Source organism: Coregonus lavaretus (assembly GCF_964263955.1).
Source record: "Coregonus lavaretus genome assembly, contig: HAP1_SCAFFOLD_607, whole genome shotgun sequence".
Lineage (NCBI taxonomy): Eukaryota > Metazoa > Chordata > Actinopteri > Salmoniformes > Salmonidae > Coregonus > Coregonus lavaretus.
Window position 1 is genome coordinate 105,653 of NW_028157821.1, and position 9,875 is coordinate 115,527.

The 9,875-nt window shown below is 43.3% G+C and overlaps 1 pseudogene across 1 annotated transcript in view; it reads right to left on the reverse strand.

Moving 5' to 3' along the window:
• LOC311124872 (zinc finger protein basonuclin-1-like) overlaps positions 1-1,938 on the reverse strand; it is an 18,040-nt pseudogene extending 16,102 nt beyond the window's left edge. Inside the window, exon 1 of the transcript in view lies at positions 1,765-1,938. The product of the transcript in view is annotated as a zinc finger protein basonuclin-1-like (transcript). The remainder of the gene's footprint in view (positions 1-1,764) is intronic.
• Positions 1,939-9,875: the final 7,937 nt, after the last annotated feature.

The following is a 9,875-nucleotide window of genomic DNA, read 5'->3' on the forward strand; positions in this document are numbered from 1 at the left end:
TCTCTCTCTCTATGTAGACCAAAACATACAGATGAGATTATAAACATGGTAATAATTATTGTTATAATCTATCACGTTTATTTACACAGTGCAAAAAAAATCTAGAAAACACTTCCAAATGATTGCCCATGATATAGCGCAGTGAAACCATCTGTAACAACACTGACACACATATTTTCCTCATTTCTTCATTCAGCCAAAACTACAGTCAAAATACAGACCAGCCTGGTAGTACCAGGAACTAAGAAACTCCTACAGAATTCCTCTAATAAAACCACATAGACTAGCACTGAGCAGCTACAGGAAATAGGCTTTAGGAGTACAGCAGTCTAGGAGGTCACTGCGTGTAAAACACCAACCTACAGCATTAAAACAAGTGGTCAAAAACCAGGAGCTAAAACCAGGAGCTAAAACCAGGTGCTAAAACCAGGTGCTACAACGTGTAGCTAAAACCAGGAGCTAAAACTAGGAGGTAAAACCAGGAGCTAAAACCAGGTGCTAAAACCAGGCGCTAAAACAAGGAGCTAAAACCAGGAGCTAAAACCCTGTGCTAAAACCAGGCGCTAAAACAAGGAGCTAAAACCAGGTGCTAAAACAAGGAGCTAATGGTTCACAGACAGAGGACTTCCTGCTTCTGAATATCTCAATGTGTGTGTGTGTGTGTGTGTCTGTGTGTGTGCGTGCGCGTGTATTTGTGGGCATGCACATCTGTGTGTGTGTTACACATGCACAGAACATGGCCACATGCATAAATCACACGCCACTGAAACACATGTACGGCTGTATGGCAGTTATAACGCTAAGCTAATTGATGACAAGTGTTGAGCTACTTAAAACAGCCTGATATAAAGCTGTTATGTATGTAACACGACCCAGTGTGAACTTGAACACATGTATGTCTCCCCCTCTAAAATAGAGGGAATGACCCTATATCACAACTGCCTGGGAAAAGAGTGAAAGTCACCCAGTTAAACGACACCTCCTAGACATGTTCACAAGCAAACGTCTTTCTATCAGAGACACAACTCATTTGGTTTGAAATGCAACAGCCCCACTTTGGACTGAAATAAAACCTTTTTTTTTTTTTTTTTTTACAGGATTCTGTCTTAAAAATAGGTTAAAAGATTAAAAGTGAGAGTTTTAACTCCTGTCCTGAGAGTGAAATGCGAGAGCAACCCAAGAGAAGCTAGGGCTCTGCTTGTGCAAGTAGTGACAGGCTGTGCTTTAGCCTATTAGGAGTCAATGGAGACAAAGACAGCGCCAAAGACAGCGTGAAAAACTCATTATTCTCCTAATTCAGCAGTCAATCACAGAGCAAACACACACACACACACACGCACACACACACACACACATGCACACACACACACAACACCAGCTTTAACACAACACCTGAAAACAAAAAGTTACCTGAATCTCCATGAGAAGTGGGTTAGTCCTCGTCTACGTTAAAAACACAAACCACAGAAGAAGAAAAAGAAAAGCCACAACTTTGATTGGCTCCCCAGCAGCTCTAGCCACCCGTTAGAGAGAGAGAGAGAGAGAGAGAGAGTGTTAGCTGTGGGAGAGTAGCGGCGGAGAGAGAGAGAGAGAAAGAGGGAGCGAGGGAGGGAGTGTATAGTAAATGAGAGGAACATGTTAGTACACTGCGTCGGAGAGAGTTTAGCTCCCAGCTACGCTCTGATTAATATCATATCTCCCCTCTCTCTCTCTCCCTCGCCTGCCTCTTGACAATCTTGTCACATCTGGCTGACAAATCCTCACAAGCCTCTCGGTGGCAGCGCAGGGCTGGGGTGGAGAGGGGCTCAAGGGGGCTGTAGGAGGGGGAGGAAGGCTGGGGCGCGGAGGGGCTTGGGGAGGCTGTGAGGGGCGGATCGCGCCCTGGGACTGGCTGGAGGTGGTGCAGGCTGCAGCAGAAGCCCCTTGCTGACGGACCATCATGAAGCTAATGAAGCTGACTGGGCTGGCAGGCTGCAGCCGCTGCACACACACACAGCAGCCCCGCTCAGAGGAACAGGAGCTCTGTTCTGCCCCGGGGCCCTACAGCACTGAGACAGAGACAGAGAGAGAGAGAGAGAGAGAGAGAGAGAGAGAGAGAGAGAGAGAGAGAGAGAGAGAGAGAGAGAGAGAGAGAGAGAGAGAGAGAGAGAGAGAGGGGGAGGGATAAAGAGAGAGAGAGAGAGAGAGAGAGAGAGAGAGAGAGAGAGAGAGAGAGAGAGAGAGAGAGAGAGAGAGAGAGAGAGACTATCAATCCCACTCAGTTCAGAGGGTGAGGTGGAGCCAGTTCAGAGAGAGATGTCAACAACCAGCTCGCTAACACAGAGCCAGAAATCTGTTTTCAATGCTTCCACTGAACATGTTAAGGTAATAAAGCATTTTCAAATACCATGAAGAATAACTTGGTTGGCCTTGTTTTGTAATGATTAGATATGAACTCTGTTTGCATACATGCCTTATTAATGCACATACAAACATATTTTATGTAGACTGGAAGCATCTACCTGGTAATTGTACAGTATTCAGTGATTTTCAACCACATTAATTTTTTATTTGTTATTAAGAGTTTTACCTTAAAAACAGGGAGTCACCATTGAGCCCAGGGTCTCTTTCACAATGGAGCCCTGCATATACATTTCATAAGACACAATCCAATCAAACTCTGACACGATGTAAAACTATAACTATAATACATCACAACACAAATTTTCCAGAAAACAGTTACATTCCTCAGTATGAAAGTCCCAATCAATATTTTCAATTGCCCGAGCGGCACCAGAACATCCTATTGTAATATATTTTGTAGTTGGTTCCAGCAAGGAGGTGCTTTAAAACTAAAAGCGGATTACCTAGTTCGGTGGAGACCCGAGGAACCTCAAGAGTTAACCAACCCTGTGAACGGGTTTGGTATCTCATGTTTTTATACTTTAACAACAAAGTTAGGTAAGTTGGAAGCTTGTGTTGGAAAGCTTTGTAAACAAAAAGGGAGTAATGAAGTGATCTACAGGACTTTAATGAGGACCAGCCAACCTTTTGATTCAGGATAGAGTGATGAGTATTAAAACTGTCACCTGTAATCAAAAATGGTATATGCTTATATGTTGTGGCTTCATGTAGAGCAGTGATGTTCTGAATGAATAACCCATTCTTCTCTATTTAAAGTAGTGTCAAACATTTCTAACTGCCAAAGGATTCTCATAGTCTTTATGTTTTAGTTTGCTTTTGTGTCCTGAGTGCGTCTTTGGAAAAAGTTCATTTCCTCGATTTACATGAGATATGACAGGACAAAAACTGTTACGAAAATGGGTAAATGAAAGGATGTGCCACTGTAATGGCTATGTAAATGTGGTAGCACTTAACTCCACTTTACAAGTTGATCTAATACATTTGTCGTATAATTATGCTAGTAACAACTGTGTTAATAACATGTTTTAGACATGTTTTATAACAAAAACGTCTCATGTTCAACAGAACACTGTACCAGTGACAGCAATATGCTGAATTCTGGGTACAACTTACATTTGAATATTAAAATTGGCATAACTAACTTAAATACAATAAACAATATATAGGCCAAAAAATTATGTTAATTACAAAGAACTGTGGTAATGATACTAAAGTACTACGCAGATACAATGCTGTTAGTGTACAAACCAGTCTTGGATCAGGTGGGACATATTTTGTGTTAAAGAAGTCTATTGGAGAAAAACACGACGCGAGGCAACGTGAGTCAATCAAAAATATGGTATTAATTCTGCAGAGAAGCTTGAAGGACCTCAGTTTTGAGTTCTTTATTCACCCAAAATAAGTTCATATAATCAAGATTCCATGAAATACCTGTCACCTAGATTTAAAGGTCAGAACACAACACACACACACACACACACTGCAGAACAAGATGTAGTTGTGGTGTGTTGTTCACACCGCCAGACACAGAGAGAAAGACAGAGAGAAAGAGAGTGAGTGTTTGCTCCTAAAAGCACCACACAGACACTTGGGCTAATTGTTACATTATGGCTGCAACAAAACATTAGGCTGTTCTTAAATTACATTCCACTAGTGAGTGGCCAGAAGCCAGCACACAGAGACAGAGAGACAGACGGGCTAAAGCAAGCATGCCTTGGCAGTTTTCTATACAGGGTTACACAGCAACAGACTGAGCATGCCTTAGCAGTCAGTTTTCTATACAGGGTTACACAGCAACAGACTGAGCATGCCTTAGCAGTCAGTTTTCTATACAGGGTTACACAGCAACAGACTGAGCATGCCTTAGCAGTCAGTTTTCTATACAGGGTTACACAGCAACAGACTGAGCATGCCTTAGCAGTCAGTTTTCTATACAGGGCTACACAGCAACAGACTGAGCATGCCTTAGCAGTCAGTTTTCTATACAGGGTTACACAGCAACAGACTGAGCATGCCTTAGCAGTCAGTTTTCTATACAGGGTTACACAGCAACAGACTGAGCATGCCTTAGCAGTCAGTTTTCTATACAGGGTTACACAGCAACAGACTGAGCATGCCTTAGCAGTCAGTTTTCTATACAGGGCTACACAGCAACAGACTGAGCATGCCTTAGCAGTCAGTTTTCTATACAGGGTTACACAGCAACAGACTGAGCATGCCTTAGCAGTCAGTTTTCTATACAGGGTTACACAGCAACAGACTGAGCATGCCTTAGCAGTCAGTTTTCTATACAGGGTTACACAGCAACAGACTGAGCATGCCTTAGCAGTCAGTTTTCTATACAGGGTTACACAGCAACAGACTGAGCATGCCTTAGCAGTCAGTTTTCTATACAGGGTTACACAGCAACAGACTGAGCATGCCTTAGCAGTCAGTTTTCTATACAGGGCTACACAGCAACAGACTGAGCATGCCTTAGCAGTCAGTTTTCTATACAGGGCCACACAGCAACAGACTGAGCATGCCTTAGCAGTCAGTTTTCTATACAGGGCTACACAGCAACAGACTGAGCATGCCTTAGCAGTCAGTTTTCTATACAGGGTTACACAGCAACAGACTGAGCATGCCTTAGCAGTCAGTTTTCTATACAGGGCTACACAGCAACAGACTGAGCATGCCTTAGCAGTCAGTTTTCTATACAGGGTTACACAGCAACAGACTGAGCATGCCTTAGCAGTCAGTTTTCTATACAGGGTTACACAGCAACAGACTGAGCATGCCTTAGCAGTCAGTTTTCTATACAGGGTTACACAGCAACAGACTGAGCATGCCTTAGCAGTCAGTTTTCTATACAGGGTTACACAGCAACAGACTGAGCATGCCTTAGCAGTCAGTTTTCTATACAGGGTTACACAGCAACAGACTGAGCATGCCTTAGCAGTCAGTTTTCTATACAGGGCTACACAGCAACAGACTGAGCATGCCTTAGCAGTCAGTTTTCTATACAGGGCCACACAGCAACAGACTGAGGGCGAGAGAGTGCTGGGAAACACATAGTGGTAATGAAACAAATGACAGGACCGCTAAATAAACCCTCCACTGGGGTAGACTAAATACCAAGCAGCACGGAGTTAGAATAGAACAGAATAGAAACGTGTGTATAAACCAGCACTAACTTGGAAAAGAATAGAAGCATCTGTATCAATCAGCAATAAGTTCAAATGGAATAGAATAGCTTAAGACAAATAAACACAGGTCCCGTGTGGCTCAGTTGGGGGGTTGTGGGTTCGATTCCAACGGGGGACCAGTACGAAAATGTATGCACTCACTACTGTAAGTTGCTCTGGATAAGAGCGTCTGCTAAATGACTAAAATGTAAATATAGAGTTTGAATAGAATAGAATAGAAACATGTGTATAACTAGCCCTGAGTTGGAATAGAATAGAAACATGTGTATAACTAGCCCTGAGTTGGAATAGAATAGAAACATGTGTATAACTAGCCCTGAGTTGGAATAGAATAGAAACATGTGTATAACTAGCCCTGAGTTGGAATAGAATAGAAACATGTGTATAACTAGCCCTGAGTTGGAATAGAATAGAAACATGTGTATAACTAGCCCTGAGCTGGAATAGAATAGAAACATGTGTATAACTAGCCCTGAGCTGGAATAGAATATAATATATAACAGAGGAGGGCCTGTAGTCATGTTGTCAGGTTAAAACAACTTCCTGCCTGGCTGGCTGCTTTAAAGTTCCTCCTTTTGTTTTAAGGGAGTTGCCGCTGTAACTAAGCAGCGTCTTCTGGCAGGTAAGGACAACCTCTTTACCTCCCTCAGCAAGCATGGACACAGCCAGATCAGGACGCATACATCATCACCAAATGATTCACGTGGAAAAAAAATAGATGAGAAATGATCTAGAAGTTACTGAATGCAAACCAGGCGTATTTTGTGAATAAAGATGAATAATAACGGTATCAGCAAACGCTGGGAAATGACAGCGCTACAACGATACACGTTTTTCTAATTTCTACCTCAGGAGCATGTAGGAAGATTTGGTGAAAGGAGAGAAAAGTGGAGAAGAATGTGGAAAAGAAATAAGACAAGATGTTTCTCACCTCAGCCATTGTCATTAGAGATAGGTTTCCAGGGTTACCGTGTAGTTTGCCATTCCCTGCGAGTCCTACAAAAGAACTGCCTCCAACTCTCCCGTCTGAACAAGTACTAACGCAAAAGAGCCATCACACGCCAGCACTCTGTCACACACACACTGTCACACACACACACAGAGACACACACACACACACACTCTCCTGAGCGCTCACACCACATAAAAAACAATAAACTTACTGCTCTTACTCACACTCACACACACCTTTTTTCCACTCTCTCTTCCTATGTTGCCGAGGACTGGCTCTAAACTACTCAAGATGTGCTCTGTAGAGTGTGAGTGTGTATGTGTGTGTTGAAACCGGGCACAGGGGATTGGAATGAGATCCTCCCACTCTCCCACTCAGCATTCTCACCTCAGGAGCTGCCTGCTCCCTCCCCAGCACATACGTGCGCGCACTCACAAATACACGCGCACACACACAAACACACACACACACACACACCCACATTGAGTCACAGGGCAGCCCCCCTCACAGCTGGCTAGAAGAGGGCATGACACTCATCTTTCACAGAGATTTGATCAAAAGGAATCACAAAGGCTGGAGGCACTCCTAATGCAGTCAGGAGAGACTCTACCTCTCCCTCTCTCTTTCCTTCCCTCCCTCTCTCTCTCTCTCTCTCTCTCTCTCTCTCTCTCTCTTCCCCTCTCTCTCAGCCTGAGTAATGCTTTAAATCAATGCTGCCCCTCTCAGAGCAGAGAGCTCAGTCCAGCACGGCTGTGTGTGTTCACCTTAATGGAGTCTGTGAACAGCCTCCATAACAAGTTGTGCCTTGTGCCGTCAGGAATGTGTCAGTCTCTGTGTTAAGTATTTCTTTAGGACACAAAGTACATTTATGATACCGTTATTGTCACTGCTCACTCTGACACATTTCTTCATGCACTTTTTTTGCCCACACACATTTTTGACAGAACATAAGGTAGAATAACACTAAGTATTGTTATCAAGTCTAAGTCAGTTATCAATGATAGAATTGACTCGCACACACACACAAACACACAAACACAAACACACACACACATCCCTGCACCTTTGTTTTGACAGCGTTTTGGACTTCAAGTTTCAGGGACATCATAATCCATATAAACATGCCAAATACATGTGCAGGAGTAAATTCATCTTTATGTGTGAATAATCAATTGTCTTTCTTTTTCCAATTATCATTATCATAATGATAAAAACAAGGACAGAATGTTTGTACACTCATTCAGAAATGGCCCATAGTGACTGTTTCACGTCAGTGTTTAGGGCTACTGTCTCATATTGACACACTTAAACCATGTCAGAGAAAAATGCTAATGAACCGTCTGACTGTTTCTTTTTTTGTTGCTTCAATTATGAGCTACTCACAGGGGTTAGAGGTCAGAGCACCCTGCAAAGTCTGCTATAAGGAGAGTAGCCTAATGCGCTCTCTCTGTATCGCTCTCTCCTGTTTTTACACGGCTCTAATTCGCTCTTCCTCATTAACTCCTTCACCGTTTCAAATGTTCCATCTCTCCTTTCATCTCTTTGTTCTCCTTTGTCAATGTATTTTATTTTACTTTGTCTCTCTGTCTGTGTCTCGCTCTCTCTCTCTCGCTCTCTCAGAGAAAGCTCCCTTCCTCTCTCCTGCTGCTGATCTTAGCCATTAGGGGCGTCTGCTAATCCACAAATTACACAGCAAGTTTAAACAGGTATGCTGTTGCTGCCTCTGTCTGTCTGTCTGTGCTTTGTTAGCTACCAGCAGATGGAGGAGAAAGGAGAGGGTTTCCACCAGGAAAATAAATCACTCAAACGCTCAAATCACAGGCCGCATATTTTTTATACAAGCATTAAGTATGAATCTAAGTATTTACAGAATTTGCAGAGAGCGTCTGGGACGGTAACTGATAAAACCTATCTAATAACCCTTGAAGTTGGATATTAACCCTCCATTACTTTCACACATGACATCAAAGCTTTTCTGATTTGTGAATAAGCCCAAATGTTATGAGGTTATTACATATGGATCAGGAGAGATAGTCAATCAGGCATGCAACGCGGGGTGGAGGTGCTTCAGTCCTTCTTCCCCGTCAGGGAAATACATACGCCTGGAACTCTTCATTTATTCCTTACCTAGGGGATGCATACCAAACAGACGGACGGATGGACACAGAGACCCGGGTTGGATTATGAGGTCCTGCTGGTTGGTTAGATTGCTGTTCTACGGTAGGCTAGAACCGCTGTTGCCATATTCACACCCCAAGGGCGGCGGAGCGGAGGAGGCTCCCGCTAAAACCACAGTAAATAAACACCATGTGCAGAGAAACAGGTCACGCTATTATTTACATGTTAGCCATTGTGGTTTCTGAAAATAATCATAATAATGCTTGAGGATGAGTTGTGTTGGGATGAATGTTTGGTTTGGAAATATCAATGGTTTATTTGAGACCATAGCCTTGTTTTTGTAAAAATAAAATAAAACCCATAAACATTTAAAACAGTATTTGATTTGGTTTTTCTCTCTCTCTCTCTCTCTCTCTCTCTCTCTCTCTCTCTCTCTCTCTCTCTCTCTCTCTCTCTCTCTCTCTCTCTCTCTCTCTCTCTCTCTCTCTCTCTCTCTCTCTCTCTCTCTCTCTCTCTCTCTTCTCTCTCTCTCTCTCTCTCTCTCTCTCTCTCTCTCTCTCTCTCTCTCTCTCTCTCTCTCTCTCTCTCTCTCTCTCTCTCTCTCTCTCTCTCTCTCTCTCTCTCTCTCTCTCTCTCTCTCTCTCTCTCTCTCTCTCTCTCTCTCTCTCTCTCTCTCTCTCTCTCTCTCTCTCTCTCTCTCTCTCTCTCCTCTCTCTCTCTCTCTCTCTCTCTCTCTCTCTCTCTCTCTCTCTCTCTCTCTCTCTCTCTCTCTCTCTCTCTCTCTCTCTCTCTCTCTCTCTCTCGTTAGAAAAGGCAGGTCGTGTCTTCCAAGTAGTCACTAGATGACCATGTCTGAAGGAACTAAAACGTCACTAGTCATTCTATAGAATACAAAAGTGCCAATACATGAGCTATTTATACCTCAACTAGTGTTACACTTCTGATTATTAGTAGGATGAAGGTAAATACTAGAGGAAGGGTTCTTTCATAGATGTGATTATAAAGTGCCCAAGTACATCCCTCCTCTCTGGAATGACCAGGTAGTGACGACCGTGTCCTCCTGACCCAGGCTGGACCTGTCCAGACACAGCCAGGTGGAACGAACTGGAGCTGCTTGTTGTGAAGAGATGTGTGTGTCTGTAGTTAACGTATCTACCATGAGTATCTATCCTGTGTGTGGTGTGTGTGTGTGCACATGCATGCGTGTGTGTGTG